The sequence below is a fragment of the Varanus komodoensis genome, unplaced genomic scaffold (assembly GCF_004798865.1).
Source record: "Varanus komodoensis strain SLA01 unplaced genomic scaffold, ASM479886v1 scaffold5, whole genome shotgun sequence".
NCBI classification, from domain to species: domain Eukaryota; kingdom Metazoa; phylum Chordata; class Lepidosauria; order Squamata; family Varanidae; genus Varanus; species Varanus komodoensis.
In genome coordinates, this window is record NW_025336087.1 from 52300005 (window position 1) to 52311340 (window position 11336).

The following is an 11336-nucleotide window of genomic DNA, read 5'->3' on the forward strand; positions in this document are numbered from 1 at the left end:
TATTTATACACACAAAATTGCATATGTATATGTTTAATATACTATGTGACATGTGTATTCTAAGTAATTCTCCTAATATATGTATTTATGCAAATGCTGCAGGGGCTTGGGGAGGGGAGGAGGCTGGGGGGCTGAGGACCTACCCCTTCCGCCGCCAATCCCTAGTGATGTCCCAATCTCCTTTCCTCCCTCTCCCCTGTGCTTCAGCTGGACAGCTGATAGGCGCCATCTAGGTAAGATATGCATTGTGCTCCTGCTTGGAGGGACCCGTTTCCTCAGACACATGTGATGCCATAAGGTGGCTTGGAATTCATGGTTAAGAGCAAAAGACACTGAGCTGAATGAACGTGGACACTCATTTTTCTCCTCTTAACCTGCCCACTTGAACCGTGCAACCCATACCTAAGGCAGATTTCTCAGGGGAAGCAGAGGGGGAAACCCCAAAATAGAATTCACCTCACCCATATTTTCCACCTGATACTCTCACTTGTCAGTGCTTACAGTAAGAGAGAGAGAGAGAACACTTGAGAGGCCGGCACAAAAGGTTACCAGGGCTTGCCAGAATGAAGTCACTCAGTAATGGGTTGACTGCTTCAGGAGCCGCTTCCTTTGCAGTTGCAGCTTCCTCACGCATATCCTTGGATGGAATACGGTTTGCACATGCTCTTTATGCCTCTGTAACAGAGCGGACTAGAGACTTGCCCTTGCAAAATGGAATTGCAATGTGTGGTTCAGGCCCCCACAAAGCCTTTGAAGCAGTGGCCCCCTTCCCAATGACTCTTTGCCCTTGGGGCACCCATTTAGGATGCTGCAGAAGGCAGAACCAGTGCCTGAAGCAATCCTTAATGCTGCAAGGATCTTGCAGCAGCCAAATGGGATGCAGTGGCCCTACGCAGGCCCTCTCCCTTTGCTGCAGCTGGATGGGGAGGCTTCTGCCAGGTGATCATCAGGGAAGGGAAGGGAAGAGGAAGTTGGAGAAAGGGAGAGGCTGTGGCTGAGTGGCAGAGCCCTTGTTCTACATGCAGAAGGTCCCAGGTTCAATCCCCACCATCTCCAGGCAGAACAAGGAGAGGTTCCCACCTGCCAAGGCTTTATTGACAATCCTGGGCTAGATGGGGAGCACCAGCCTGATGCAAGTTGCCATATCGCTGCTTGCCTCTTTCACAAAGCACTGGGCCGAAAACAACACCCTCTCCCACCCTGCCTGGGCCCAGGCCCAATCAGTTGTCCTTGTGCTTCTACACTGCCCAGTCACCAAAGCTCTCTGGACAATTCACAGCATGATAAAAAACAAAATACAGACAGAGAACCATAATACAAAATCAAAATCAATGCAACAGTCAGGAACTTGAAACAGCTTCTTTAAAGTCAAGTTAAAAGCAATTAACAGTGAAATTACCCAGGACCTGATAAAAACAAAAATGCCTCATCATATTCTATCAAATGCCTGGCAATGAAGTCTCAGCCTGATCCCAGCAAGATGATACTGCTGGTGTCAGAATCCTGGAATAAAACTCGGGTTCGTGGGAAAGACCAAGCATCCAGATCATCTGAGGCTTTATTGTATTTATCCCAAGGTTCCAGCGGTACTCACGATAATGCATGCATTACCGGGCAGGCAGAGATGAACTCTGCTGCAAAGCTTCAATACCATTGCAGGGTATTTTATAGGTACACAGGTACAGGGCAATTGATAACAGAATGCAGACATTACAATAAGGTTCTGAGGTCATCACATACAGAACAGATAAAGGAATGCCAGTCAATCATACTGTAACAATGAGATTACAATATTTCTAATTGCATTGTATTGACACTTTAGTTGAGTAACTTGAACCCATCTCCAAGTCTGCTCAGACATGCAAATTCAAGTTACTAGAAACTATTCATGATAAGCTCAGACCCTTATCTCAACTCTAAACATTCTGAATGATCAGGGCACATGGAGCCTCTGGGCTATCAAAAGCTACTTCCTTGTAAACCGAATTCCAACAATGACTATTTGCAATGTATATTTGGACTGAATGGCCTGTCTACTGTAGCCCACAGCTAAAGGTGAGAGAAAGGAGTGGGGGAATGCCATTTTAAACAGTGACAGCTTGGTTTTGAGAAGGAAGACAGGATTTGATCCCACAATGCAAAAAAGCACACAGAAGTAATGCTTTTCAGACAGGATTTACCCAAATTTTCCCAACACTGGCCTCAGGCAGACCTCACTGAAGAGAGCATTCCATAGTCAGGGGCCATCACCAAGCAGCCCCCCCCCCACCTCTTTCACTCTCCCCACCCCTTCATTGCCATTCTGAGACCTTCCTTGGAGGCGGACCCCAGATGTTGTTTGTAGCATACAAGTGGGTACCTCCATCAGGTATTCTGTTTATACATTTCCAATGCCATTGCTGCTGGGGAGGATTAGAGCACCATGGAAGAACTCAGCCATTCCCATTGCTTCAACAGTACTATCACCTGTATACAGAAAGCATTTGTGGCACAGGAAGCCAATCCAGGGTGGGGGTGATATTGTTCACCCAGGGGTCCTGGCATTGCATTCATGCAGCCAGCAGAGCTGCAGTTAAGCCAACACCTGATCCATACCTTGAGGTGGACAGGGAGTGCATCCTTCCTCACCTGGAGCCACCCTTGCTTGCATGCAGCTAGTTGTGCTTGGCTAGGACTGAAATGGGGTGGACTTCTGCTGCATAATGTACATAACAATAGCAATGCATGAGCTTAATGCTTGATCCTCTGAGATGTGCTTTCTTTTAGTCCAGAGGGACTTTCCATATGAACAGTCGACAGAGCACTCAAACAATGTGTGCTGTAGCTTTCAGGAGCGACAAAGAAAACCAAAAGCAACTCCAGGATGAGAAGGGGGCGGGGGGGGGGGGGGGAAGGAAAGGAAAAGGACAAATCTATTACCTATAACTTAAACAAAGACTCACCTTTTTTCTGGAAAGGCTTGGTCATGATTTGCTGTTCTGAATAATTAGCATTCCTAACACACCTCCTAATCTTTTCACAATTCAAACCCAAATGCTGATCTTAGAACGCACTAGAAATGCCACAGATTTTTATCAAAGTTGTATTTACCCCAGGAGCTAAGTCAGTCCTCCTCCACAGCAGATGTGCTCAGGTTTTCTCCAGGCAGAATATTTGGCTCCTATTTGATCTGGCTCTTGTGGCTTGAAAGACTCAGCAAAGGAGAGATCATGTTTCTTCATTGCAAGCTTCTTCTCTTATGACAGTCATGAGGGAAATTTAACCAGCTTCCTTCTAGAGGAAATAAAGAGGTTGTACTTTCTCTTTCACTGTGATGACTAGAGGATGCATGCCAATGTTTTACTGAGCTTACAAGAGCAAAGCAAAAACACTTCTTTGTTCTTGAACCTCGCTGTTCACCTGCGCAAGTACCTTAGGATTTGTAGCATAATCAAGTTCAAAGATGTGAGATGTGCATTTGGTTTCTCTGATTCCCCAGTATTCCCCAATCTGGTGTCTTCCAGATGGTTTGGACTACAACTCCCAGCATTCCTGGCCTTTGGTCACGACAGTTTGGCATACCAGTTGGAGTACTGGATGGGGACAGGAGAAACTGGGGAATTAGCTGCCACTCCTCCGTGAAGCTCATGGCAGTGCAGGGAGGAGAGCAGCATTACAGCCCCTTCTGTTTTTGAGGGAAGCATTAGCAAAGCTGGGGCACATGGTCATGGATACGGCATGTTTAAAAACATGTGCTTGTGTCACGTGGAAATGCGATGGCAGGAGAAATCAGGGAGGTGGAAAGGCCATGTTTGAAGGAATAGACCTTTAAGGTTCCTCTGCTTTGTGTTTGCTTGTGTGGCTCCATTAACTATGTGAAGGTGAAGCAAAGGAGGGAGATGTTTTAAAAAGGAAAGAAAAAGGATGGGCAGCCGCTCCTCTTGGCGCCTCGCTAAAAATCATAGAGAAGGAGAAGACTGTCCTCCTCATCCCCATGAGGTGAAACCCGGGTGACCCCAGCAGCACCTCCGCTCACTCTGCCCAAAGCAGAAGTGTGCCCTTCTGCACTGACTTTCCCACAAGTCAGCTCCCCTGAGTTAATTCTGAATATGGCTGTGGAAGAGAATCAGACTGCCCTCTGAACTATGTCGCCAGAGGACAAGGGAGGCAATCTGGAAGGCTGGAAAAGACACTCCACTTTATTTTTCAAAGGGGAGCGGAGGGGGCAAGTCAGAGAAGAAGAACATTGCATGGTCAAGGGAGGTGGGAAAGCAATGAAAGTTTTGCTGAAGCCCCACAGAAAACTCTCTCTTCCCCAACAGTTCAGCAGCCAAATGAAGACACTCCTCCAGATTTCTGGAGGGCACCATGCTGAAGTGGTGTGTATCGTGCAGTCCTGAAGAACAAATGTTGAAGGAAAAGGGGTGATGGCTTAATGAAGGGATGGACAATTGTCAGCCCTCCAGATGCTTTGGGCTACAATTCCCATCCTCCAGCATCGTTACCTATGCCAAGTGGGAGTTGCAGGCCAAACATCTGGAGGACAGCAATTTGCCCACCCTGGTTTAGGGCTTGATCCTCTAATATCTGCTGCCTGTCAGTCTGGAGGGACTTTCTACAAGAGAACCTGATGGAGCAAGTGGGAGGCATTGCCCAGAGCAGTGAAGAAAACAGAGGGCAGCTCCAAGGTTTTCTAAAATAAATAGAGTGGCAAATATATTGGTTAAATTTTAAACAAAGATACACAACATGTTTTCTTCCTGGAAACATTTGGCCATGAATCGCTGTTCTGAACATTTTCTAAGTAACTGCTGAGGAGGAAAGCTTTGTTTTGCAAATAGCCATCTCTGCAAGTCAAAATAAGTCGACACTTCACATCCAATGTTTCTAATTCGTTTCACTTCCTATGTTTCTAATTCATCTGCGGAGCAAGCAGACGGTTTGTCCTACCCTGCCATGCCCCTGTATTGCGAACACAACACTCTAGCCTCCCTTGCCAACCGCTATTTTTCACATCAGTGCCTGCATGATTGAAAACCAAATTGTGAGGCCAAAAGCTCAGTATGCTCCCACAGCCCGTAGTATCCCTTTTATCCCCAAGCCACGTAAGAGAAGATCAAGCATTCTAGATTTGAAAATGAAGCCAAAGTGTGATCTGATTCTGAGTCACTGTTGTAGTAGTGATAGTAATGGAGTTTTTGTGAGTAATTTGGGTTACCATCGATAAGGTTCACACGATCTTTTAGATTAATTTAGTTATATTTATATAAATAAATATTTATTTATTTTAAAATGAGTTGTGTTCTGCCTCATTCAGCAGTATGTAAATAAGAATTATGTATAAAGGTTTATGCACACCCTTCCAAGACCATAATCCTGAATAGCTTTGACAGGTTTTCTCTTTGGAGTCAGCATAATGAGGTACATCTAAACATTTTCAAGATTTCGGAATATCTGTGCTCAAAAAAAACACAGTGGTCAGCTAAAAGCAAAAGCTCCGTGGCCTCTTGTCCTTGTTCCCTGCCCCCATGCATGCCAGGTGTGTGCTGGGTGAATGGCTTAATTATGCAGGCAATTAGGCAAATCGTGTAGTGCTAGAGTGACACATGCTGAGTGGGGAGAAAAAGTCAGCCCATGACTTTGCTGAAGCTATTTCTAACCATGGGACTCAGGAGAGGTGGGTCCTAGTCCCACTCAGCCATGGAGGAAACTGGGTGACTTTGGGCCAGTCACAGACTCTCAGCCCAGCCCACAGGGCTGTTGCTGTGGGCAGAAGAGTGAAAGCAGGAGAAGGTGTAAGACACTTTCAGTTCTTTAAAAAGAAAAAGGTGGGATATAAATCTAATAAAGAAAAGAAAAGAAACACTGGTGCAGACTGATAAACCTCTTATGGGACAGCATCTTATGCCCCTGAGAATGCCAGCATCACTAACCATAAGGGATGGAATATATTGATCATAGAATCATATTCCTGATGAATGTACAGTAGAGGTGACAAATAGATTTAAGGAATTAGATCTGACAGACAGAGTGCCTGAAGAACTATGGACGGAGGTTCGCAACATTGTACAAGAGGCAGCAACTAAAACCATCCCAAAGAAAAAGAAATGCAAGAAAGCAAAATGCTGTCTGAGGAAGCTTTACAAATAGCTGAGGAAAGAAGGGAAGTGAAAGGCAAGGGAGAAAGAGAAAGATACACCCAACTGAATGCAGAATTCCAGAGAATAGCTAGAAGAGATAAGAATGCCTTCTTAAATGAACAGTGCAAAGAAATAGAAGAAAACAATAGAATAGGGCGGACCAGAGATCTCTTCAAGAAAATTGGAGATATGAAGGAAACGTTTCATGCAAAGATGGGCATGATAAAGGACTAAAATGGCAGGGACCTAACAGAGGCAGAGGAGATGGTGAGATTACACAGAAGAACTGCACAAGAAAGAGCTTAATGTCCCTGATAACCACGATGGGGTGGTCACTGACCTCGAGCCAGACATCCTGCAAGGTGAAGTCAAATGGGCCTTAGGAAGTCTGAGCAACAACAAAGCTAGTGGAGGAGACAGTACGCCAGCTGAGCTATTCAAAATCCTAAAAGACGATGCAGTAAAAGTGCTACGCTCCATATGCCGGCAAATTTGGAAAACTCAGCAGTGGCCACAGGATTGGAAAAGGTCAGTTTACATTCCGATCCCAAAGAAGGGCAATGCCAAAGAATGTTCAAACTACCGCACCATTGCACTCATTTCACATGCTAGCAAAGTTATGGTCAAAATCCTACAAGCTAGGCTCCAGCAGTATGTGGACCAGGAACTACCAGAAATACAGTCAGGGTTTCAAAGAGATAGAGGAACTAGAGATTAAATTGTCAACATATGCTGGATCATGGAGAAAGCTAGGGAGTTCCAGAAAAACATCTACTTCTGCTTCATTGACTATGCTAAAACCTTTGATTGTGTGGATCACAACAAATTGTGGCAAGTTCCTAAAGAGATGGGAGTCCCAGACCATCTTATTTGTCTCTGGAGAAACTTATATGCAGGTCGAGAAGCAACAGTGAGAACTGGACACGGAACCACTGATTGGTTCAAAATTGAGAAAGGAGTTCGGCAGGGCTGTATACTGTCGCCCTGCCTATTTAACTTATATGCAGAGCACATCATGAGAAAGGCGGGGCTAGATGAATCACCAGTTGGAATTAAGATTGCAGGGAGAAATAGCAACAACCTCAGATATGCAGATGATGCCACTCTAATGGCAGAAAGTGAAGAGGAACTAAAGAGCTTCTTGCTGCAGGTGAATGAGGAGAGCACAAAAGTTGGCTTGAAACTCAACATCAAGAAAACTAAGATCAGGGCATCCAGTCCTCTCACTTCCTGGCAAATAGATGGGGAAGAAATGGAGGTAGTGACAGATTTTATTTTCCTGGCTCCAAGATCACTGCAGACAGGGACTGAGTCAAGAAATTAAAACACGCTCCTGGGGAGGAAAGTTACGGCAAATCTAGACAGCATACTAAAAAGCAGAGACATCACTCTGCCTACAAAAGTCCGTATAGTCAAGGCTACAGTTTTCCCAGCAAAGTATGGCTGTAAAAGCTGGACCATAAGGAAGGCCTTGCACTGAAGAATTGAGGCCTTTGAATTGTGGTGCTGGAGAGGACTCCTGTGAGTCCCTTGGACTACAAGGAGATCAAACCAGTCAGTCTTAGTGGAGATCAACCCTGACTGCTCTTTAGAAGGCCAGATCCTGAAGATGAAACTCAAATACTTTGGCCACCTAATGAGAAGGAAGGACTCCCTGGAGAAGAGCCTAATGCTGGGAACAGTTGACGGGAAAAGAAGAAGGGGATGGCAGAGAATGAGCTGGCTACATGGAGTCGCTGAAGCAGTCGACGTGAGCTTAAGTGGACTCCGGGGGATGGTGGAGGACAAGAAGACCTGGAGGAATGTTGTCCATGGGGTCGCGATGGGTCGGACACAACTTTGCGACTAACAACAACAACAGCAATGAGTTGGAAGGGGCTATGAAGGCCATCAAGTCCAACCCCCTGCTGTTGGAGGACACCAAGTTATAGCATCCCACTCAGAAGATCACTCAGTACATATTCCTCTTGAACACAAGGATAGAGATGATGCTAGATGTTGTTGTACTGCAATCCCCATCATCCCTCACCACTGACTATGTTGGGTGGCGTTCATAGGAGATACAGTCAGAAAGCATTTAAAGGGCCACATGGCACCCACCACTGCTGTAATGTATCTTAACTTGCTATGATGAAGAAAAACAGTGGGTCCCCTTCTCTACTTTTGCTTTTGACTGAAGTGAAGATTCCTTATCACACACACAATTATGACCACAGTGGTTGAGTTTTAAGAGTAACTAGCATGTAGTAAAAGAGAATGTGAAGCCATTTAAGGGCACAATTCTATGCATGCTTTGGTTGAAAAAAGTCCTACCATTCCCCAAATTCCTCAGGCAGATATGCTGGTATAGGATGTTATTTCTATCCCCATTGTGTAGCTGAGATTGAGATTTTTATCATCAATTCCTGCCGTCTCCTTCTGTGTCATATCCTTCCTTTGCCGCCTTCTTCCCACCCATCTGCATGCCTTTGGCTGCAACCCAACTTCTCATTCCGATCTTTTCTTTGAACAGTAGAATTTTCCTTGATATTGCTTGATGGCAGACAACCCAGGCAGACAATGGTGACTGACCTCAGTTTATCTGGGTTAACACTATCTCGTGAATTTCTGGCACACAGTGTTTGCCTGTAGAACCTTGCCACTGAAAGCTGTGCTTGCCATTGCCATGGAAAGCCCTGGCAAGAGATCAATCGTGCAAGTACTCCATGCTAAAAGGATGGACAGGAATCTCTTATGACTTGATGTGGAACAATGTCATTCCATTAACAGATTATACACCAATAAAGCAAATCAAAGCAAGCATTATTATTATTATTTTATTTTTTTGATTTATATCCTGCCTTTTTCCTACAAAGGGCTCAAGGCAGCTTACATCATTCTCCTCCTCCATCTTATCCCCACAACAACAACCCTGTGAGGTAGGTTGGGCTGAGAGACTGTGACTGGCCCAAAGTCACCCAGTTGGCTCCATGGCTGAGCGGGGACTTGAACCCGGATCCTCTGAGTCCCAGTCCCATGCTCTTAACCACTACACCACACTGGCTCTCCATGCTATGCCATTTTTGACCTGGTCAGAATACGGAGAAACAGAATGGGTTCCTATAGGCAAAGGGGTCAAGCAAGAGTGCTTTTTCCCTCTGTCCAGTCTGTACATGGAACATATCATAACAAAAGCTGGAATAGGATCAGAGGAAGGAGGGGAAATTGGTGGAAGACACATGAATAATTTGAGACATGCAGGTGATAACATACTGCTGGCAGGCAGCAGCAAGGAATTGAAACAACTCCTGATGAAAGTGAAAGAAGAAGAAGCCAGACTATGACTGAACATTAAGACAACTGACAGCTTGACCAGAAAGAATTGCACAACTTTACTGTCCTGTCGGCAATGAAGTATCTGAGATTGTGGAAGTGTTTGTATACCTTGGCTTAGTCATCAAGTCCAATGAGAATGCCAGCCGAGAAATTCAAAGAAGTTTGAGACTTGGAAGGGCAACAGTGGAAGAACTAGAAAAGTGTAAAGACTTTTAACTGCAGATCAAGGCCAAGATCATCCACACTAATGTATTCCAATCACTATGTATGAGTGTGAAAGGTGGACAGTAAAGAAAGCAGGCAGGAAAAGAATTGATCCGTTCAAAACATGGTGTTGGAGGAGAACCTTGAGAATACCCAGGACCGACAGATGAACAAGTGGGTCCTAGATCAAATCATGCCTGAACTTTTCCTGGAAGCGAAAATAACAAAATTGAAGCTCTTGTACTTTGGGCACATCTCGAAAAGACAAGAGTTGCTAGAGAAGGCAATTGTGCTGGGGATAATTGTCAAAGGCAGAAGAAGAGAAGGACTACCAAAGATGAGATGGATCAATTCCATAGAGAAAGCCACAACCTTGAGTATACAAGAGCTGAGCAAGCTTTCAAGAACAGGACATTTTGCATAGTCATTCATAGCATCGTCATAAGTTGGAGACAATTTAAAGGTATGTAACAACAACAAATATCTAGCAAATATTCTTTCATTTTTATTCAAGAGGGCTTCCAGTCTGGACTTTAACAACTCCCCTACCCCCTTGCTAAAGTCTTGATCCAGAACAAGGGGCCTAGAGTAAAAATAAGAGGTGGACAGCTGATAGTTTTGTTCTTTCTGGTATCGTAGACAGAGGAGCTAGAACTGGGGAGACTTGTGACATAGGATTTAAGAAAAGCTCCTCTATCTGCCATAGACAGGGAAGTTTCATGAGGAAAGAAAGAGAAAAAAAGTTTCCTTTTCTCATTCTTCAGAATCCACACCCCGAACCTCTCAACTCCACAACACCAAAACAAGGAAACAATAAACCTGGCTGGAGCCCTGAGCAAGAGCAGTCTTCTTGTGGGTGCAATACATGGAAAACCTTTAATGTGGTTCTTCCTTGTAGAATTTGATAACCCAATCTGGAAGTACACTCAAGCAAAGCATAGGAATGGTAAAGGTCAGGGTCACACTTTTCTGCACAGGAAATTCAATGTTGTGCAATTAAAAGAAGCAAATGTGTACAGTTATAGGAAGCAATGATAGGGGAAAAGTCCCACAGAACAATCAGTTCTTCACATGACTGCCATGCTCATGATGATGGCCACATTTTCAGTATGTAGCAAGGGGGAAGTACACTGCCAGCCCATGAACGTTTATATAAGGAAATCCCACTGTGTTAAAGAGTATTGAGTACATATTGTGCTTTTAAGGACATATGCCTAGGATTGTTACCTGGGAGGTTCATTCACTGATTTCTGAAGCTGGCTGTTTTGGGTACCATCTCAAACCACACTGTTGTTGATCTGGGACAGTGCAAAAAGGGCTTCTCATATTCTGCTCATGTTAAATGCAGTGGGCTGAAAATAAGTCCAGGTGTCACTGGGCACTAGGATGGAACGGTACATAACTCTTCTTCGAGATAAAGTGATTACAGGAAAACCACACCCAAGAAGCAGGCTTCACCCTGTAAGCCCAGTCCCAAAGGTCAGTTTACATTCCGATCCCAAAGAAGGGCAATGCCAAAGAATGTTCAAACTACCGCACCATTGCACTCATTTCACATGCTAGCAAAGTTATGCTCAAAATCCTACAAGCTAGGCTCCAGCAGTATGTGGACCGAGAACTACCAGAAGTACAGGCAGGATTTCGAAGAGGGAGAGGAACTAGAGATCAAATTGCCAACATACGCTGGATCATGGAGAA